Source organism: Monodelphis domestica, chromosome 6 (genome assembly GCF_027887165.1).
Source record: "Monodelphis domestica isolate mMonDom1 chromosome 6, mMonDom1.pri, whole genome shotgun sequence".
Taxonomy (NCBI): Eukaryota; Metazoa; Chordata; class Mammalia; order Didelphimorphia; family Didelphidae; genus Monodelphis; species Monodelphis domestica.
In genome coordinates, this window is record NC_077232.1 from 28431590 (window position 1) to 28454358 (window position 22769).

The window sequence follows — 22769 nt, forward strand, 5'->3', positions numbered from 1 at the left end:
TCCACTGCTTCGCGAACAATTTCTGTTATTCTGTCTCCTGCAGAGCTGATGTGTGACCCACTTTTAATTTAGCCCCTGACCTTCCACCTTAGAATCCATAGTGTGTTGGTTCCAAGGCAGAGGAGTGGTAAGGGCTAGGCTGTGGGGGTTAACGGACTTGCCCAGGGTCACACAGGAAGTGTCAGAGGCCACATTTGAACCCAGGACCTCCTGTCTCTAGACCTGGCTCTCCATTTACTGAGCCCCCCAACTGCCGCCTGTGCCGAACCTTTTAGAAGAATCTAGAATGAGATCATCGCCTAATGCAAACCCTGAATTTTGCAGGTTACACATTCATGCTCTGTCCATTACTGGGGGGGGGGGGGAGGGGGGGTTGGGCTTCCCTGGAGCCACCCTCTCCCTCTGTGTTCGGAGGGAGCCCCTTCGCGATCCGGCCTGGACTCCGCGCTGTGGTGGTTGGGCGGAGGAGCTAGGGTCTCTGCTGTGGGGGCTGCATGGAGGGAAGGGCTGGCTGTACTGGGGGCTCCCTGCTGGGCCCCTTGAGCTGGCAGTATCCGGACAGTGCGGAATGTGTGTGGGGAGCACAGGCGGTGTACACCGCACATAGCTTTAAAAGGACTACATTGAGGGTGGCTCTGAGGGGATGCAGAACCAATGGCATGAGTAAAGTTTTGTTTTTTAAAGAGCGCTGCAAGAACAGACGGCTATGGGCTCTAGGGCTCCGAGTCTCCTCCCAGCCGGAGTTCCCATCCGTTGTGCCTGGGCTCGGTTGCTCGGGCCTGGGCGTGCTCGGCGCTCCCAGCTCGGTGCTCGGCGTGCGCTGCCTGGTCGGATGCCGGGCGCTCCCGGCTCGGCGCTCGGCTGCGCGGCCTGCTCGCTCGATGTCTCCGCAGCAGCGGCAGCGGCGGCGGCGGCGGCGACGGCGGCGGCGGCGGCGGCCGGGGCCGGACGAGGGTTGAAGGCTCGGCCGCGTCCCCGCGCTCAGACCCCTCCCCCTGCCGCGCGCCCCCCCGCGCGTCCCCGCGCCCGCCCCTCCCCTGCCCGGCCCTCCCCCGCAGTCCGCCGGCCGGCGCGCGAGCCCAGGCCCGGCCGTCGCCGCCGCCGCTGCCGCCGCCGCCGCTGCCCGCCCGTCCCGAGGAAGGCAGGTAGGTAGGCCGCAGCCAAGGGAAGCGAGGCGGGCCCCGGCTGTGGCTGGGGTGGTGGTGGTTCTGGCCCGCCCGCCCCGCTAGGGCCTCAGTTTCCTCACGGTAACGTCGAGGGAGGGGCTGGCGGGAGGGAGCGAACGGGGCCGCGCGGCGGTCGAGTCCCCTCCCGCCCCAGCGGTGCCCCTTTCCAGACGGGTAAACTGAGGCCGGGGCGAGGGTGGGGCTGACCGAGCCGGGTCTTTCCGCGTGCTCGCCCCAGGGGGCCGCTGCACCTCGTGCTCCTTTCCACCTCCCTGTAACTGTTGTCACCCCCGGAGTTTGGGGCCGCAGCTCCCGGCCTCTTTGTGCGCCGTGACATTGACGAGCTCAGGCCCCCTGCGGAGAGGGCGGCCTGTTCCCCCCTAACCCCCTTGGCACCTGGCTGGCTGGGCCGGCGAGCCAGGGCCTCCAAGGGGCCCCCCTAAGCCTGCCATTCTTGACCCGGCTCCTCCAGGCCCCCAGAGCCTCAGTCTCATTTATAAATCGGCGATTTTAACTAGACAAGCCGACACCCGAAGCCATGTGGGCCTTGGCCGGCCTGCCCTTGTGAACTTTGACCTGCCCTAAAGGGCTCTGCGGAAATCCCTGTGTCCAGCTGAGTTACTGTTACTGATGCTCCTACCAGAGAAGTTATTTTACAGGCTAGAACTAACCGGGTGACAGGGACATTTCTCCTCTCAGGGTCATCTTTTATAAAATGAGGTTTGGGGGTTAGATGGTTTCTTGCAGTCCTTTTCAACTCTTGAGCTAACAAGTTAATGTTTCAGGAGTTTATGCCAGATGTTTAGAATTTAAGATAACATGTTTTCTAAAAAACAGTCAAAGAAAAATGGAAGAAGTACTTTCTTGGTAGCTTTGCATATTGTTAGGGATAGAAACAACATGTACAATCAAATGTTAGGAGCTAGCACTTTACTGGGAATCTCATTACTTTATCTACTTGTATTTCCCACTTAAAAAACTTTTTGAGCTTAGAATTTTTTGAACTTAGAAGTATTTCAGAGCCTGAGAAGGTCTCAGGAGTATTAGTATAACTTTTATTTGAATAGAAGTTGCCTATATAATATCTGTGACAAGTGTTTGTAGACCACACAATTGTAACATCCCTTTTCATTTCATTTTCATCAGAGGGACATCAGTGATGTGTTCCTAATTCATTCATTTCTCAAAGCGTCATTTGAGTAACTTAGTGAATAGTAGTAGAAGCCACAGATGAGTGGTCTCAAGGAAAAAGGAAGGTGCTTTTTAAAAAGCTATGTGGGTGTCCATAGGCAGAGAAGTTCAAATGGGACAACTGGGCATCAGATAACTTGGAAATTTTCCATGATGTGATTTTGCAAAAGATTTGAATTTTCCAGCTTTTTTTTTTGTCTTCAGTCCAGTCTAAATGAAGAGCACTTGGTCATAAACTTATTCCTAGCCAGCTCATCAGTGTCCAGAAAATCAGAGAAGAAAGGCAATGTGGCCAACAGATTCCAGAATAAGAAGGCCAGCTAAGAATTTTCATTTTCTTGGAAAGAGAGGCATAGGTGTCTGAAGTGAAGTTTAGGAAGAGTTCAGGAAAGAGAGTAACACTAGAGTATGAAAGAATAAGCAGCCTAGCCCAATGCACTGCCTAGAATTCAATCTCCTTGGTGGCTAATAAATGTTAGAACTGCTTTCTTCAGAGAGGAACAAAGGCCTGGGTTGCTCTGGATGTCACTGAGGATGAAAATGTTAGGGGTTTTGAGTTCTGTTTCTAGAGGAAGTCATTGTCCAAAGACTTGCCATTGAAATAAGGAAGACAAAATAATTTGATGTGGAAAAAATCAGGAACTAGGGTTTGTAAGAACATTAAAAAAAAGTCAGTCTGTCTTGCATTATGTATAAATTATAAGTGAAATTTTAATTTACTTTTTTGTTTGGTGTACTTGAAATATTGTATTTCTTCCCCTGAAGCTAAGGTCTTTACATTAATTTTTTCTTCTGTACCTTTAGCATCTGACTGGCTTGCTGTGAAAAAGTTTGCCACCTTTTGGGTTTTCTCTTACAGTGAGATTTTTTGTTTGAGATTGTTCCAGATGGGAGGTGCTTTGAATGTGCTTCAGAAATGGGTCTGGGACAGAGGCTAGTGCCTCACATGTGAAAAATAGACTTTTATTCTTTTGGTTGTTCCAGCAGTGGGCTACCTGTAGGTAAGGTGTTCATATTTCCCATGTAGCTTGTCACCCCCAGAGTTCTATGTGAGGCAGGGCATGCCTTCTATCTCAGTACTCTCTGACTCCAGCAGAAGCATCATATCTGGAGGTGAAATACCTGGGTCTGAAGCCCAGTTCTGCTTATTAGTTATTACCTGTGTGACTTCTCTGAGCCTCAGTTTCTTCTTTTGTAAACCAAAAGAGCTGGACTGGATGATTTGTAAGGACCCTTTCAGCCTTAGCTGTCAGAGGCACTGTGATGTGAGAAATCCTTAGGAATCCTGATATACAGTTATTCATCCTAGGAACAAGAAGGAATGTTTCAGAAGGTCTCTTCCTTTGGAGTTGCATCAGCATCGATAGAATTATTTTGGAATGAGGTGAACATTTTCTAAATCTCTTCAGTTTTAGTAATTTTTGGCCCCCTCACCATTGTTACTACCAAACTCAGAATCTCTATTGTCATATTTTTTGTTCTTGTGAGTAGTGCATTGTAGTGTGATGTTATCATCCATGATTTGAAAGTAGGGATCATTTTCATTTCCTTCTCCCTTTTGATCCAGTTTACCATCAAGTTAGCATTAGTGATGGAGGATTAGGTTCAGAACTTCATGGTCATCATTGTGAGAAGGCTAGGCAGTATGTGAGCTTGTAGACACAGGTGTAGACAGGTACAGCTTGGCCCAGCACTGACCATGCTGAGGGCCATAGGCTTGAATGGTAGAAATAGTTAAACAAGCATCAGCAAGGATGTGCCCATTCCAAGGTCGTGAGGAAAGGCTGGCTGGAGGTGAAGGTAGATTGGGGAGGGCCAAGGGGATTCAGGAGTCCTCTTCCACTTGGGCCTAGTCAGATTATCTTAGCACAGCGATCATGATCATTTTCTCTAGCTTGTTCTGTCAGAGAAAATGTTGCTATTCTTTGTTGACCCAACTTTTAGCTCTCTCTGTCTCTCTGTCTCTCTCTCTGTCTCTCTGTCTCTTTCTCTCTCTCTCTCTGTCTCTCTGTCTCTCTGTCTCTCTCTCTCTCTCTCTCCCTCTCTCTCTCCCCTTCTCCCCCTTTCCCCCTCTCACTCTCCCTCTCTTCCCCTTCTGTCTTAGAAGTAATACTCCCTATTGGTTCCAAAACAGAAGAGCCATAAGGGCCCCGAAGTGGGTTTAAGTGGCTTGCCCAAGGTCACAGAGTCAGGAAATATCTGAGGCTAGATTTGAACCCAGGACCTTCCTTTCTCTCAGCCTGGCTTTCCATCCATTGAGCTGCCTAGCTACCTCAGCTGTGTAAGTTCTTAAACCTTCTTCTAGCACTGACCTAAACTTTTCACTCTTCAGTGTCCTCCTTTTCATCTGTTGTAGTGGATAGAGAGCTGGCCCCGGTGAGTCCAGACTGCCTGGGTCCAAGTCCTGCCTTAGGCACCTTAGGACTTGGGCAACCCTGGGCAAGTTGTTTAACCTCAGTTTCCTGATTTGCAAAATGGAAAAGAGAATAGTACATACCTCCCAGGGTTGTTGTGAAGGTAAATGAGATCATGTCTATAAAGGGTGATCTCATCAGCTTCCGTAGATTCAGTTATCATTTTGCAAATCTTCTTAACCTGTCTGCTTCCTTCCTGCCTTCTGTCTCCACCTGCCCAGTGGACTTCTGGAACTGGACATTTTAAATGCAACATGTCCCTCCCCTTTTCCAAACTAGATAGGCCCTGCCTTCATCCCAGTCACCAGGCTCTTGACCTACTTGGGATCTCTCACCTCCCCTATCCAGTCTGTTGCCAGTGTCTCTCAGTCTTACCTTTGTTCAGGCTCCCTCTCCTGTGAAGCGTTCGCTGGGGCCCTTATCACCTCACGCCCGGCCAGATGATTTAAAACCCATACCTTTCATCTTAGAATCAGTACTAAGACAGATGGCAATTGGGCTTGTGACTTACCCAGGGGCACATAGCTAGGAAGTGTCCGAGTTCTGATTTGAACCCAGGCCTGGGCGAGCTGCCCCGCTTGTAGTCCACTTCTGACGGGACTTCCATCCTTAAGCCTATCCCCCTCTAGTCCATTCTGCACTCAGCTATGAAATTGGTGTCGCTACAGGAGAGGTCTGACCCCCTTTTTTTCAGTAAACTTAACAGCTTCTTGGTGCCTCCAGTCTCAAGTATAAAATCCTCTCTTTAAAGCCCTTCCTCACGTGGCTCCTTCTTCCTTTTCTGGTCTTTTTACACCATCATCACCTCTTCCCCTTGACACTCTGATCCACGGACACCGTCTCCCCAGACGTCGTCTCCCTGCTGTGCCTTTTCACTGGCTGGGACCCATGCTTGGCATTCTCTCCCTCTTCAGGACTCCTCCTGCAGGAAGTCGATCCCAGACCTCCTTCATCTCAGTGCTCCCTCTGGGTTGCTCTTGCATGGATCTTGTTTGTATGTTGTGTCTCCCCCCCCCCCCCCCCCAGCAGGTTGGGAGCCCCTTGAGAACAAGGACTGTTTTTTCCTTGTATTCCCAGTAGTGCCTGGCATAGAGTAGGTGCTTAATAAAGGTTTGTCGACTTGACATCCCCTGCAGGAGACAGACAAGTACCTATATAGTTACGTGCAAAATTCAAAATGGATGCAAGGCCATTTTGTAGGCCAAATAAGCCAGCAGCTGGAGGGCATCGGGAAGGCGTCTTCCTACAGGATGTGCACCTGAGCTGAGTCACGAAGCCCAGGCATTCTTAGAGGCACAGGTAAGCAGGGAGTGCATCCCAGATACGGGAACAGCCAGTGTGATTGCGGAGAGGTGGGAGATGGGAGGACCAGTTTGGCGGGACCCTAGAGGGGCGAAGAGGAGTCATTTGTAAGGAGACTGCAAAGTAGGTTGGGAAGAGCTTTGAATAGCATACAGAACTTCTCTTTGATCCTAGAAGTGATAAAAAGCCACAGGATTTTATTGAGTCAAGGAGGGACAAGGGAAGACCTGTGCTTTAGGAAAATCACTTTAGCAGCTGTATGGAGGGTGGTACTGCGGCATGAGCCAAGAAGAGGCTCTTATTAAAAGGTGATTAGGGTGGAGGCTGACTGGAGGAGAGGAGAGCACATAGGCAAGTCATAGTGGAGAGCTAAAAATGGCAAGATGGAGAAACCGATGGAATACCGGGGGTGAGAGAATAAGAGGTGAGGGGGAATGCTGAGGAGATGAACCTGGGCCAGGAGGACGGAAGGGGTTTGGGGAAGGAAAGATAATGCATTCCATTTTGGACGTGTTGAGTTAGAGATGCTGGTGGGACAGCCACGTTGAAATGTCTAGTGGGTAGTTGTGGATTCTGGACAAGCGCTCAGAAGCCTGACTTGATAAAGTTGCCAAGAGAGTTTAAGAAGGGAAGGAGAAGAGGACCCATGATAAGACCCAGGTAAAGAGGGTGTTCTCTTAAAGAAATAGACAAGGATAGGAGGACCAGGAGAAAGCAAGGACAGAAAACCCAGAGATTTAAGAGAGTATTTAGGGGCAGCTAGGTGGTACAGTGAATAGAGTGATGGAGCCGCAGTCAGACTCATCTTCCTGAATTCAGATCAGGCCTTAGACACTAGTGGTATGACCCTGGGCAAGTCACTTAACCTTTTTGTCTCCGTTTCCTCATCTATAAAATGAGCTGTTGAAGGAAATGGCAAACTGCTCCAGTATTTTTGCCAAGAAAACAGGAAATGGGATCACAAAGAGTAATGCCCAATTGAACAACAACAGAGAGTTTTTAGGATAAGAGCATATGATTTAGAGTTAAAGGAAGATAAGATTGAGAAAAGACCATTAGAAATAGCAATTGAGATAGCATTGATAACAGAAGCTAGTAGTTTCAGACTTAATTTTTGATAATGGCTCAATTTTTGCCTTTTTATATTCCTTTTGGGTCCCTCAATTTCTTCATAGCATCACTGATTCAAAAAAAAAAAGTTGGAGAGTTGGCTCACCCGTGATTCAGGAAGTTGAAATTAAGCTGCTGTCATCCCATCTTCAGATAGAGAAGAGTACGGTGTCTTTTTTGTCTGTGCTATGTTTGTAATGCCATTAGTTTTTGCCAACTAAGGGAATTGGAGCTTAAGAATTCAGTGTTTTGATCAAGGTATTGAAAGAATGAGCATTTATTAAGTGATTATTATGTACCAAGCACTAGGCCAAACACTGAAGGTTACAAATAGGAAAGTAAGTTATCTCCTGCTCTCCAGGAGCCTACTTTCTAATAGGGGAGACAAAACTCAGAGGATGGAAACGCTCAGTAAGTAGTCTTTAGAATGACTGGCAAGATGACATGAAAATGTCATTTACATTGGTAAAAACCATATCTATTTCAGTTGTGAAGACAGTTAACATTACCAAGCATCAAAGTTATTTTCCTTACATTCCCTCTCTAATAAGTCCATTCTAAAGTTGATCTCTTGTTGGCCCTGCCATTGTTCCCTGTCGAAGAAGCTTCTCGGGTTATCTGACCTCCACGACAATGAGCCATCCCTGCCATTAAATGTCCTTCCTGAATGACTCCCATTTTGCCTTCCCCACTCAGTCACACTGGCTTCCTTGCTGTTCTGTGTACACAGATTCATCCCCAGTTATTGGACCTTTTCCTAGGCTGACTCTCATGCCCGAAATGCCCTCTCCCTTCAGGTCTTGGCCCAAGTGCCAACTCCCAACTTTCACTGGTTCCACCATGTAATTATTTTGTTATACTTCATATTGGCTACTCATTTGTGGATTTGCTCTTTCTCCCACCCCTCCCTCCAGTAGTATATAAGCTTCTTGTGGGCAGCTTGCTTTGGTTTTGGTTTTCTCTCTCCCGAGCCTAGCAGAGTGCCAGAGGGAGAGTAGGTGCCCAAGTTTCTTGTTGAATGGAATTGGATTTGTGTCAGAGAATAAATCAAGATGTGTAAGAGAATGTACTGTGATGAGGATGTGGGACCTAAAATATTGTGATTTTGTTTGGAGTTTTCTGCTTTAATTCAGACTTCTATAATGATAATACTCCTAGGCAGTGAATCTTCATCTGTGGAATGAACTGGTGCAGTGTTCAAATGCAATTTGTCTACACTTTCCCATTGCCTTAAATCATTGTGTTTGAGGCCTTTATATAGTGTGAGATAATTGTAGTTCTGTTAACTCTTAACTCAATAAGTTTCATGAATGGATAGTTTGATTAACATGTATATTTTAGTTCTAGAGTTGAGTAAGAATGCATCTTCCTTCTTGGCACAGGTGGAAATTTGACAGCACATCTTTTCCCAAAGAAGAGAACAGCCTCTTTTGGGGCTCTTGATTAACTCTAAAGAAATGGTATATTAAAAGGCTTATAAATGAGAGTTAAAAAAGAGGCTAGAAAACAGTGCTTAAAGAAACTTTTCCTTCATCCCTCTCCCTCTCCCCCCCCAATTCCCTAAGGTTCTGATGCTCTTTAAAGTCAAAAGGAAAGGATTAATCTTCATTGGGCAGAAAAAACTTGGAAAGCTCCAGGGTCAGAAAGAGATCAGGGAATGAACTTGGATGGCAAATAATAAAGGAATTTGAAATGGGATGTGTAGCCAAATAGACCACTGTCTTTTGGGCTCTGGGGGGCAGGGGGCGGGGAGAAGGGGCAGATAACCCTTCTTGTTGATGCAGAGACAGGGTACAAATGAGGTCATTCACTAGAAGGGAGGTGACTGAAGTGGTGGGAAGAAATGATGAGAGGGAGGGAGGGAAGAGCATTAGCATACCAGCCAAAGTTGCCCTATCATCTCCAGTGAACTCATGACTGTTTGTTATAAGGGATGCCTTCATGGGAAGGGGATGGGGGAGGGATAGATTCAGAAATTAAGATGATTTAAAACATACATGATAAGCAAGAAAAAAAAAGACCTCACACATGACTTGAGTGAACAAGTTCTTGACGTGTTTAAAACCAGAAAACCAAATATGCTGTTAGGTGGCCTTTTAGCTGGCACAGCCTATCAGTTGCCTCAGGAATTGTTTTTAGTTTCATTTGCTGTATTCATCTATATCTCATTTCTTTACTTTCTGTTTATTGCCCTTCCCCCCATTCTCTATGGTCTTTATATGTGGAGTTACTTTTCAAATGGCCCTCAGAGATTTGTCTTGATGGCCATTGATATTCAAGTCAAATTTGAGGTACTGATTTTACCCTTTTATTATCTATTCCCATTTTGTATTAGCAGGTTTGGGATTAATTTTCATCTTAATTTTTTTCTTATTGCTTTTCTATAATCCTATAGTTTGCTGTAGTCAGATAAGATGCTTGTTTAACTTTTTCTACTTTGCCACTTAACATATCATATGATGTAGGAGTTTGAACGTGTACTGCATTTTGACTTACTGTAATCTTATTTTTCATTTATTTTCTGCTCTTGTTACATGGGATTTAATTAGGAGCATTGGGATAAAAATTGAGAGTGCAAATATGGCCTAGTATGCATATAATCCTACTTTGGATTCGGGATGATGACTTGGCTGAGTAGCTATAAGCACTTTATGGGAATTATCCCTATTACATCTTCCAGTATCGCTGCTTTATTATTTGTATCTTAGTGATGGGTAAGCTGAATGGTTTTGACTTCCAACAGGGTTCATGGCAAGCCAGGGATGGAACTGGGAATATAGGCCTCCTAATTGTGTTCTCTGTTTAGGGTAACTCATTTAGAGTGATGCTGCATTAAGTGGAAATGGGCCTTCCTCTATTTTCTAAACACTTTAATCACTGAGAAGAGAGATTGCACAGGTGGTGGGAAACAGATGTTCTCTTTCCACCGAGGAGAAGACAAGAGGGAATGTCTTTAATTGCAACAGAAGTGATGTAGATTATTTCCTGACTGCAGAGGTTGTGAGATATTGAAGAGTTTTACTGATGGAGATTATGAAATACTTTCTTCAGAGGCTTAGGGAAAGAATAGACAACCCTGGGTCTATTCAATTGTGGTTGTGGGTAGAAGTGTGGATGGTTATATAACATGTGTGAAGGGACTAGATGATCACCTGAAGTTCCTTCCCACTTGATGACTTCCCTGCCTGCTTAATTTACTAGGGCTATGTATAGTAGTGAATATATTGCCATAGTTTTTCAAATGATGACACTGAATCTGAGAGTATGGGTGAGGTGGCCAAGTCATCCATTAAAATAACAGAGAAAAGACCCTGAGACTCCTTGGCTCCCATTCCTTGGTTGAAAGCATAGGGACATACTCTTAGCTTTGGGTGAGTATTTTCTTGGTTCTAAATATAGCACTGTTTGTGAGCCTTCCTAAACCACTGGGACTAAAGTTGTTTCCTCTAGTTAGTGCTGCCATAGATTATATGAGTTGAAAGCCATTAGCTGGGTTTATTTTGGAACTGAGTATCTTTGAGTTTATACAATTGGGTCCAATTTTTGTTGTTGTTTCAGTTGCACATATATAAATGGGAACAAATTGTCAATAACAGATTAAGGTAATGGACTCTTAATGACCACGCTTAGTCCAGTCTGAGACTGCTTGGGGGGAAGGGGTTTGGAGTCTGGAGAAACTGAAGGTTAAGTGATGGGGTAATAAAGCATGGCCGAATACCAAATCCAGCTGGTATAATCCATGGAAATAAAACACTCAGGAGTGAGTGCCAGCTTAAATTCTTATTTCAGGAAATGCCAGTTAAAGTTCTTAAAATGACAACTCATCTGCCTCTCGTTTCTTCATCTCTAGTAAATATCACAAGTTCATCAGTAAGGGTAGTCCCACCAGGGAGGCAGATTGCAGTCCTACCATATTATAGTAGCATGATTTGCTGTGGCTAAAAAATTAATTCACAGATAGTTATCTTTTTGTAATAGGATCTAATTCTTGGTGTTGATCTTGAGATATCCTAGAAGAAATTTGTCTTAGTGTTGGCATATTGTTTTGGTGCAAAGTGGGTCAATGAGAAATTGAGGCAGAGGGCATTTATTTATAGTAGTAATTTTAGCAAATGTCTCTTGGCTTTAACATACTTTAGTTGTAGGAGATGAGAGAGTATTTCTCTAGGTAACCTTAAAATGGCAATATCTTCATGTCAGCAGATAATTGAGGAATAAAGGAATTTAAGAGAAAAGATACTAGATGGGCTAGCAGAGTATGGAGAGATCAAATCCTTGGCCTATAATTCAATGGATAAATATTTATTGACTGCCTACCGTATATAAGGCACTGTGCTAGACACTGGAAATATGAGAGCTGCCTTAAAGTAGACCTTTACTCCTCTTTTAAGAAACTGTGGCAGAAAATAGCCCTTATTGTGAGTTGCAGAGTGGTGGAACTGATTTATAGAAATGTCAGCTAGAAAACTGTCAGAGCTCTACATGACATGGAAACATTTCTGCACATACAGCACAATGCTTTTGTCTCTTAGTAACTTTGGTTATTTTTTTTTTCCCCACCACTCCCCAGAAATGCCACAGGGGATCCTGTCTCAGCAAAACTAGGCAGTCTTTCCATTTGGAGTGCTCAGTATAGTGCTGTCTGTGCATGTGTAGCTACCTAACCTTCTTTTGGATAAGATGAAATGGTTTAAGCTGCTTTAGTTTAGTTCTAGGGCAACCAGCCTGTTTACAGTGAGAAAAGTACGCTCATTGAACTCAGTGAACATGTAGGTAGGAGCATCCTGTGGCGAAAAGAGCTCCGAGTTAGGAATCCCATGTGGATTCTGGTCCTGGCTTTGCCACTCATTAGCCATATATCCTTGGGCAAGTTACTTCCTTTCTCTTTTCTATAGAATTAAACTAAAATGACCTAGAAGATTCTTTTCAGCTCTATAATTTTGTGGTTCTATGAAAAGAGAGAAGGAGATTGCTTAGGTCCTGTAATTTTTTGGGGGTGTGTGTGTGTGTGAGAATTTTAAGAATATTAAGAGCCTGTTACGTGCCAGGCACTGTGCTGAGTGCTTTCCAATATTATTTCATTTGATTCTCACATCAGTGGGTGGTGTGTGCTATTATTATCTCCATTTTACTGTTGAGACTGAAGGAGACAGAAGTTAAGTGACTTCTCCAGGCTCACAGGGCTAGTTTGAACCAGAATCTTCCTGCCTTCAGGCCCCCGAATGAATTATTCAGCAATCACATTGTTGCAAAGATCACATAGTTAATATTAATGTTCCAGATTAGGTTGGGATCTAAATAGGCTTGAATGATTAAATCTAATAAAGAGTTGAATGCTCTGTGCATTGAATAAAGTGACCATGCATCTTTTGAACCAAGACCCTGAAGGGCAAGCTTCCTCTTAGAGCTGAGGCATCAAAAGCTCCCCCCAATGCAGCCCAAAACTGATGAAAATGTAATGGAGAAGGAGTGGCTGGGAGGCTCAGTAGATCAAGACCCTGGTCTGGAGTCCAGAAGTCCTGGATTCAAATGTGGCCTCAACCACTTGCTAGCTATGTGACTCGGGGCAGGAACCACTATTTGGTATTGACTCTAAGACAGAAGGTGAGGGTTTTAAGAAAATTATAATGGAGATATTTAACAAAATGGAGATAATATTTGAGAAAAGGAATAAAAATGCAGTAGAAACTAGATGATGTTAGAGAATGTTTGTGATTGCAGTGGAAGTAGAATAACTGGTGTGGGGGGGCTCACATAGAATCAGTAAGCATTTGTTAATCACTATATTGTATCAAGTACTGTGCTAAGTATTGGGCATGCAAACACAAAAGGAACAGTGCCCCTGCCTAGCTTCCATTCTGATAGAGGAGATGATGTAAAGAGAGGAAGGGGTCAAGATGTTAAAAGCTTGAAATGCCAACTATTGGATCCTCAGAGCTACTGGAACTTATCCAGAAGAGATAGGGGACAGAATCAGACGTTGGGGGGCTTTAGCAAAATCAGTGGTCAGTCCTGCCTGGAGGAGGATGGATCAGAGTAGGGAGAAGCCTGAGGCAGAGAGGATAGCTAGATGGCAATTGACTCTAAGTATTTGAGGCCTGAGATGATGAGGCCCCTCTTCCAGGGTGGTGACTGTGAATAGAGAAAGTGACAAGTTTGAAAGGCATTGTGGAGGCCAAAACAAGAATTGGCAACTGATTGCATATGTGGGGTGAGATGAGTGGCCAGTTGAAGGTGACACTGAAGTTTCAAGCCTGAGTAGCAGGGAAGGTGATAGCACCCTCTACAGTACTGAAGTTGAGAAGCAGGGTAGAGAGATTTTGTGGGGAAATGATGAGTTCTGCTTTGAACTTGTTAAATTCCAGATGCCTCTGGGGTATCTCATTTGAAATATCTTTATGGAGACAGTGCTATTGGCCTTGGGAGCCAATGAGATCATCAAATGGGAGAGTGTAGAGAGAGAAGGCTGAGGGCAGACACTGGGAGGAGACTGAAGGGTGGCTCAGAGAGGTACCAGGAGAGTCAGGGGAGAGCCGTGTCAAATCCCAAGCAAAGGCAGAATATCCAATAGGATAGGGTGATAGAGAGGTAAAGAATTAGGAAAATAAAGAAGAGGCTGTTTATTAGATTTGGCAGTTAAGGGCATTAGGCCTTTAGCTTGAGTGATGAGGTCAGCTGTAGAGGGTTTAGAGAAGAGCCTGAAGAGAGAAAGTGGAAGAACTGAATATTTTTCAAGGAGTTGGATGTGAAAAAGGGCCTCCACTGAGAGGAGGAGGTGGAAGGGTATACCTGTGTGGGACTTAAGGAGAGATGAGCAGATTTTAAATAACTATTGTGAATGAGATAAAGGATAATTGGATAAAGGATGGTCTTCCTACATTTGGAGTGGAGATGAGATGCCATCAAGTTTTAGTAGACCCTGGCAACAGAGTTGTATGATTTTTCTCCCGCCCAGGGCAGGAAGTCCAGTAGCAGGGGGTATTTGATTGGTGGGAATAATCTAGAGTTGGAGTTTAGCAAGGCATGGTAGTCGATATGGCAATGGATCCAAGGATCGAGAAGAGCATAGTAGTGATAACCTTGTTCCTGAGATGAAAATTGGGAAGGGGCCAGAGTGTAGGCAGAACAGAAGCTGGAAAAATGCTGTGGGATAGAAGGATTGGAGAGATGGTGAGAAGAACAGATTTAGGGAGCAATAAGGCAAAGGAGACACAGTTAGGGGTTTTTGTTTACCTCAGAATGCTGGACCAACAGTCAGGAAAACATATCTTTCTGAGTTTAAATCTGGTCTGAGACACTTAGTGTCTGTGTGACTCTGGGCAAGTCACTTAACCCTATTTGCCTCAGTTTCCTCATCTGTAAAATAAGTTAGAGAAAAAAATGATAAACCACTCTAGTAATTGTGCCAATAAAACCCCCAAAGGGGTCAGAAAGTCAGACACAACTGAAATAACCCAACAACAAACAACAGAAAGGCTTGGGGAGAGACTAGTTTGTGATAGGATAAAGGGATTTTTTTGGTTCTTGATCTTTTCTGATGTTCTTTAATTCTCACACCTTCCCTCTGTCAATTATTTCCAATTTATCCTTATGTAGTTTGTTTGGACATAGCTGTTTGCATGTTGTTTCCATTTTTAGCAAATGAGCTCCTTAAGATCTGAGACTGTCTTTTGTCTTTCTTTGTGTCTCTACCACTTAGCTCAATGCCTGGCATATAGTAGGCACTTAATAATTGTTTATTGACTGACTGTTGGTTCCTGTAAGTGGAAACCTGCCTTTTGATGGCAAGATCAGTGTTATTCTCCTCCGGTGGAGTGAGGGTGGAGTTGGGAGGAGATGTCAGGAGTTAAGCTGCTTCAGGATCTGGGAGATGGGGGCCTTTGGGAGCATCAGTGTTGAAGACTCCTATTATAAAGGCTGGAGTTGGGGTGGAAAGGGAGATTGTGAGTCACACACTGAATCCATGGAAAAGGAGAAAAAAAATACCCTAGGATATTCAAAGGCAAAAGTCTGCAGCCAGACTTTGAAGTTAATAATAATAACTGGCTTTTCTAGAGCGCTTTGTAGTTTGCTATGGGCTTTACATTTATTATCTCATTTTATCCTCCCAAACATCATTGTGAAGTAGGTGCTTTATTATTCCCATTTTACAGTCGAGAAAATTGAGCCAAGGGTTTAAGTGAAGTACAACCTTTCACCACTACCCACATAAAGAAACAAAGATTGAGAGTAGAGAAGTGCCTTGCCCAGAGATACATAGAGTGGAGTCACACATGATAAGTGTTGGAATGGAGATTTGAACCCACATCTTCCTTACTCTTCCAAGGTCAGCTTTAGCCAGTGCCCCAGATAACTCCCTTTTTGTTATTTCCAAATTCCCCAAGTAGCTTTTATTTAAAACAAAAAAAAAAAAGACTTTTTATTGACAGCTTTTGTTTTTGTCATTGACTCTTCAATATCATGCTGATTGTGGACATGACATTTTTTGAATGAAATTGCTTTTGACACTAAAGGTCTGTGCTTTTCATTTGTGTGCTGTCAATATCATCAATAATGATAATTTGTTGGCTTATAGGGAGTATTCATTTTTTTCTCAAGTATGTATTAATTATTAAGCTTCTGTTTGCTGGTTTCTGTGGCATGAGTTTATTGTAGATAAATTATCTTTCCTGTATTTTCCTTCTGAGAAGAAACATTTGCTTTTTTTGAAACCCTTTGTGACAATTTACAGTAACACATATAAGAGCTGAGGCATTGGGAGTATTTTTAGGGTTGCAGGAAGGAGCTTTTTGTGGCAGAAAGTTGAGTAGTAATCAGTGCTTTTCTCTCTCTTTACTCCCCAGAGTTCTGGGGAATAACGTTTTGAAACTTTACCTCTTCTTTCTTGAATGCCTCTTAAATGTGGCTGACTTAAACTATCCCAGATTAGCATAGGCAAAAGGCCTGATGGGGAGAACCGCCCCCCTCCCCCCCAGTATGGTCCCAACAGTTTCTAGCTATTTCAGTCATCCCAATTTCTTGTGCTGGCATCAAAATTACAATAACATTTTAATTCCTCCTATAATTCCTTTCATCTGATAATCTTGTTTGAATTTTACAAATAATAAGTAAATGCTATAACACATGGTTAATTTTTTAGATGGGGAGATTGAAGCACAGATATCTGGGGACTTGCCTGTCTTATTCTTTATTATCCTTCTTGGTGATCTTATTATTTCCCATGGGGTCACATTTCTATTTATATAATTCCTAGACATAGATATAGAACTAATCTCTCACCTGAGCTCCAGTCCTGCATCATTGACTGCCTTTAGGACATCTCAAACATAGGCATAGCAAGCTGTCTAGAACAGAACTCCTGATCTTTTCCCCCAAATCCTCCCTCTTTCCCAACTTTCTAGTTACTGTTGAGAACACCATTATCCTCCCAGGCACCCAGGATCACAACCTTAAGGGACCTTGACTTCCCACTCCCAACTTCAACCACATAGCCAATCTGTTTCCAATTCTTGCTCTTTCTCCTTTAACTTTTCTTCTAAATATTCCTGTCTTTTCACTAACACAACTAATACAATAAGCCTTCTAATAATAAATATTTGTTGAGGGGGAATTAGGTGGCTCAGTGGATCAAGAACCAGGCAGAGACAGAAATCCTGGGTTCAAATGTGACCTCAGGCACTTCCTAGCTGTGTGACCCTGGGCAAGTCATTTAACCCCAATTGCCTAGCCCTTAGTGTTGATCTGTATTGATTCTAGATGTTTAAAAAAAAAGTTAACTGACTGAAGCAGTGATGTTTGAATTCTTTTCTAAATTTTGACTTTTTATAATTCTCTAAAATCATAAATGAAATTTACCAAATTATTGTTATAACGTGAGGACAAGTATAGGAAGTAGCTAAGTGGCTCATTGTTGGGTTATGTTGTTGGGTCTGGAGGCAGGAAGACCTGAATTCAAATGTGAACTCAGACACTTAGTAGCTATGTGACCTTGGGCAAGTCACTTAACCATTGCCTTAATCCACTGAAGAAAGAAGTGATAAACTATTTCAGTATCTTTGCCTAGAAAACCATAAATAATATGGTCCATGGAGTCACGAAGTCAGACACTACCGAATAACAATAGGACAAACATGCAAGTATTTTTCCTTTTTATTGTTCCTAATTATAGGATGGTGGTCTTAATATACTCACATTGTTATTGTATCCTTCCTTCTACCCTCCTAAGTCTTAAAGAAAGGTCATTGAATTGTGGTTTAAAATGTTGGTGCTTTTAGAGCTGATAGCTTATTTTGATGGACTGGGATATATGCAGCTGGCAAGATGGTGAGGGACAGCTGGACCTTTTCTCGGTAAGAGTTCTCCTTTCAACAAGCAACTTCTCCCTTTACTGAAGGCTTGAGTTAATTTTCTCTTCCTCATTCCGGTTAGGCAAGAGGAACCTGACCTGGGTTGACTCTGAGAGTTGGGGGATGGCGCATATGGTATCTGGAGAGAGTTGTCAGAAATCGAAGGCTGGCTAGTCAGAAGCACTGATCCTATCTGAAGGAGAAGCCTGAATTGGGAACAAGGGCTCATCTTGTGTGCTTCTTTGAATTCCTTAACCCCTTCTGGGCTTTGCTTTCCTTATTTGTCAGCCAAGTAATCCATCCCCTCATCTGTCCCTGGTGGAGAGGATTTCTGGGTTAATGTTCACAAAGTTGGTTAAAGCATTGTTGCTGGCACCAGGGGCTTTTCCAGTAGCTGTCTGAGTCAGTTATCAGGAATGCCCTGGGGAGAAGAGGTAGATTCCATTCTTTTCCCAGCCTGTGGAGGAGATCATACATGGAGAAAGCAGAAAGAGATGAGGGCTTCCCAGGCTGGACTAGCTGAGAGGTATGTATGTTGTGGACAGAGCCTCGGCTCCCCTGGGTCTCAGGAAGCTGCTTTCAGTTCTCCATAGAGATTCTGGCATCAAAAGTTGTGTTTCATGGAAAGTTCTCCTTTGCTTATCAGCCAAACTTTCTGGGACCATATAGGAACATTGAAGTCTGTCCTTTTGATTCTTTGTGAGCTAATTAGGGCCCCTGTTTGTTCTTTGTCCGGAAGGTTGCTCTTCCCTTTGGTTTCCTGGGCCTCATGTTCCTTAGTGCTCTGTCTGGACGGGCCCTCATTCATTCTTTCATTGCAGAGGGTTGTTATCCTAACATTGTGTTGTCTGCCTTCTTTCTGCTTCCAGTTTTGATCAGATTTTTGTGTTGGGGAAAAAAATAGCCTGCCTATGTTTGAGACATTTGATTACATTAGTGTAACTTGCTTTAGGAAGAGCTGGTATGCTAGATTTGCAGCTAACAAGATGATACTTTTTCCCCTTGTAATAACTGTAATTAATGTTTATGTAGCTTTATGTCTTCAAAGCATTTTTTGGTCATTAGTCAACCTATACACCATCCTGTACAGAGGGCTGCCCGACTCCCTTTCTGTCTATGAGGATTGTGAGATGAAGAGAAAGGTTAGGCTGCTGACTTGGTTCCACCAGTTTCCTGTGGGTGTGCATGGGGGGTGCATCTTGACACTCGCTGCCTCTGGGGCCTTAGTGATGTCTAGTCTTGTCTTTAGGTGTTTTATCTTTCTGAGCAGTAATACTTTTGAAATCCACAAGTGGTGCTGCAGATTCCTATGTGATAGTTGTTCCTGGACTTTTTTTGTGCTCTGTAACAGGATCTGAAGGTCATAAATTTGGAACTGGAAGAGCCTTGTAGAGACTTGCTGTAGGCCATCCAGGTAGAAGACAGTTGAACTAGAGTTAAGTTCAGTCCCCTTCCATGGCCTCAGCACCTCCTCTCTGCTGGCAAACCCTTGTAGTCAGTAGTCCTGGGCATCGGCAGAACCCATGGTGTCAGTCACACTTGCCTTGGAGCAGTGGCGTTAAAGTGTGTTGGGCCTTGCCTGGGCTTCTCTAAAGAGCAGTTATCATGCCTTGAATTTCTGTCACCTTGTTCTTCTAAGGACTTTACCGGTGGTCCCATCAGTCCTTATTCATCATTTGGATGGAAGAAAGGAAGGGTTATTATCCCTTTCAGCTTCTATGTAGAAGAAAAGTGAAATTTGAAGAGAATCTCACTTGTCCAAGATGATATAACGATTTGGTTGCAAATCCAGGAACTGAAGACATATCTTTAGCCTCTAAAACCTATTGAATGGCACTCAGCCACAGATTTGATAGAATGAGAAAGAAGTTTTCCGTATACAGTACTGGTTTACCATAGAATTAGGATGAACATGATGAAATTTAAAAGCTCCCAAACTTTAGAATTGTTAAAGATGACTGCTGAGATTCCAAATTGGAAATTTTGTGTTTTCTGATCTCGTTTCTCTTGTGACTAGTGTCCATTGCCTCAGTGCACTCCTCCCCTCCATAGGAGAAAGACCTATACTTTTGCTGTTGATAGCCGTGATTGAGCCTGGCTATCTGTCTAGTGATAACATTGTGATCCAACTACATTCTCTTACCAAGAAGGCCCTTCTATAAATAATGGTGTTGTGCTTTGAATAATTGTAATAATAATAATGGTGGTGGCGGCGGCCACTGATATATGGCACTTGTGCTTTACAAATTATTATCTCATTTGATCTGCAGGGCAATCCTGGGAAGTAGATGTATCATCTCCATTTTATAGATGAGCAAACTGAGACAAAGTTAAGTCTTCCTGACTATAGACATGGTGCTTTGGGACCTTTTGGTGACATGACATGCCTTTGGGTGGGAAAAGTGATTTTAGGACTACATTTCAGTTGTAAAACAAGATGTTTTCCATATCAAACTGAGTGCGTCCATGGCAGGATCCACCTTGTAACTTGGGGCACAGAAAACATTTTGCCAGAATGCTTTATATCTAGTAGTCACGTAATCAGTGCTTATTGGATTGAATTACTACCTGGCTTTAGACTTGAGCTAAATACTGTACAGAAGCTCAGTTTTGTCACCTGGGTTTTTTGGAGGGTTTGGTTTGGAATTTCCCAATAAGCTCATTGAATGTGGCATATTCAGAAAGAAGAGCCTATTCCAAGAAAACTGATTTTGAAGTTTTTTCAATTACCTGAAAAAAAGAAAGCCACCACTTAAAACATAAAACTTGGCAATCTTTAAATTAAATGGCCTTATTTTAGGTTCCCTATTGTTACCCCTCTGGTTGAAGGGCTTCCTCAGGCTTGACTTGTCTGCCCTGAGGAATATGTTCTAATGAGGCAGGAAACTGAATCGTTAATTTATTAAGTCTCTTGGAATTGGGGCCTTTCCTGGCGGGTGTAGGTAGTTCAGTGGTGTGTGCAGTAGGTGGAGGGAGGTGAGAAAAGTATTGGGGTGAGGCCACACTTCTCTTGGGCATGTGTTTGTGGTATGTTTGAAACATTTCATAGTTGACAGAGCACTTCAGATATAATTAAGATACATTTCTGTACCAGTTTTACTTTGAAGTTTTAATTCTGTCCCAGCTGGCAAACAAAACTAATGTCTGCCCTGAGTCTGTAACGCCTCCTCCCCTGATTGGTCACATGCTGATAGATTCATGGGGTGATCCTGCCAAATAGAGTAGTTGAGTTTCTTTTCCCTTTACCTTCTGTCATACTCTCAGTTTGAAGACAGAAGAGCAGCAAGGGAAGGCAATAGGCCTGTTAAATGACTTTGCCCAGGGTCACTCAGCTAGAAAGTTCTAAAGCTAGATTTGAACTCAGATCTTCCCATCTCCAAGTTTGGGCTACTTAACTACCCCCTAGTAGTTGACTTTCAGAAAAAAATCTACAGTACTTTTTTTTTTTTTGTAGTGGGCAGGAGCCTTTATTAGACAAAATTTTACTGTGTGTGTGTGTTTTTTTTTTTTATTGAAGTTACAAAGGAGAGTTGAACAAAATAATTTCTGGTTTCATTTTTTAGATGGTCACTCTGAATATGTTATGGCCTACACATGCAAGTGCCTTAACACCTTGTAAGAAGAGTCTTTAAGGAAGCATTTTCTGTATCAAACCTTATTTTTGTGTGTAAATGTAATGAATATAGTGACGTCGTGCATTATTTTTACCTTTGTTTTGTGTGATGGTGAAAATGTGATCTGCAATTGAAAATGCCTTTTAGTTCCCTTCTCATTTTCATTACGGACATTTTAGAATGCTGTTTTGGCTATTCTCATAGATTTTAGAGAGATGAGAAAGTAGACATCAATGCTGTAATAATATAACCTGAGATTTTTTTTCACATTCTTTTGGACTCTTTACTTTGAGATATCATTAAAGTTGTCACCTCTAGGATTGAGTTGTTATCATTTTTTTTAACCCATGCCTTCTGTCTTAGAAATTGACTCTTAAGTATTGGTTAAAAGGCAAAAAAGCAGTAAGGGCTATCTAGGCCCATGATGGTGAACTATGGCATGCGCGCCAAAGACGACATGCAGAGATACTGTCCCTGGTAGAGTTAGTTACTAGAAAGGCAGGCAGAGGGACTCCAGCAAAGCTGCTCCTTTCCTCCTCTCCACTGTGCCTCCCCCCCTCTCTGTACTTATTCCCTCCCCTGAGAGGAGTGCTAAGGCCACTCCTCTTTTTCCCTCCCCTGTCTGGGGTAAGGAGGTGGCATGTGGTCTCTATAAAGTTCACTATTACTAGGCTAGGCAGTTGGGGTTAAGTGACTTGCCCAGGTTCACCCAGCTAGGAAATATTTAAATCTTGATTGGAACTCAGTACCTCCCATCTCCAGGCCTAACTCTCAATCCACTGAGCTACCTAGCTATCCCTTAGAATGGAGTTCTTCTGTGTATATTTGGAAATTGACTTCATCTTATTGAACCTGGATTTGAATCCTGGTTCTTCCACTTACTACCTGCATGCCTTGGGCTTAAATTAACTTCTCCAGGCCTTGTTTCCTCAACTAAAAGGTGGAACTAGATATCTTCTGTGGTTCCTTCCTTTCTAAGTCTAGGGTCCTTCTATGGTGTTTCAAAACCACATTGAAGAATTGCCCAAGATTACAGAAGAAGGGAGGGAAATTCTTCCTTAGTACTCCCTGACAAATCCCTAGTCTTCTACTTTTTGGTTTCGTTGTATGGGATTTATCCTGGGCTCTCCTGGTGATCTCCAATTTCCAAGGAATAAACTTTCTCTGAATTAATCTGGGGCAAGTAAGCTTTGGGAGTAGCCTTTCTGCTGGACTGCTAACATGCTTGTTTCTAAGCTGTTCTCTAGTTCATTTGTCTCTTTCTATGATTATGGTTCTGAGATTTGCCAGGGCACCGGAGAGCACATCTTTGGAGGCCTTGGCTCCCATGACCTGTACACACTAGCCCACATGCTTGCTCACAGAAAGTTGTTCTTCATCCTTCCTTTTTTAAAAAAAGTATTTACTAGGTTTTTTAAAAAAGTTCATCTAATTAATTAGTTAATTAAGATATTTTTCCAAGGTTACATAAATAATGTTCTTCCCTCCTCTCTGTAGCCAATGAACAATTCCACTGGGTTTTACATGTGTCACTGATCAAGACCTATTTCCATATTATTAATATTTGCACTAGTGTGATCACTTAGAGTCTATATCCCCAATCATATCCTCATCGACCCATGTGAT

At 43.3% G+C, this 22769-nt stretch overlaps 1 protein-coding gene across 6 annotated transcripts in view; it reads left to right on the forward strand.

The window, feature by feature from the left end:
• Positions 1-1010: 1010 nt before the first annotated feature.
• AMBRA1 (autophagy and beclin 1 regulator 1) overlaps positions 1011-22769 on the forward strand; it is a 180858-nt gene continuing 159099 nt past the window's right edge. For 4 of the 6 annotated variants that reach the window (XM_056801858.1, XM_056801859.1, XM_056801860.1 and 1 more), the window contains exon 1: positions 1011-1145. The gene's annotated coding sequence lies outside the window, so the exon portion shown is untranslated. The remainder of the gene's footprint in view (positions 1146-22769) is intronic. The other 2 variants (XM_056801861.1, XM_056801862.1) reach the window with 1 other exon arrangement.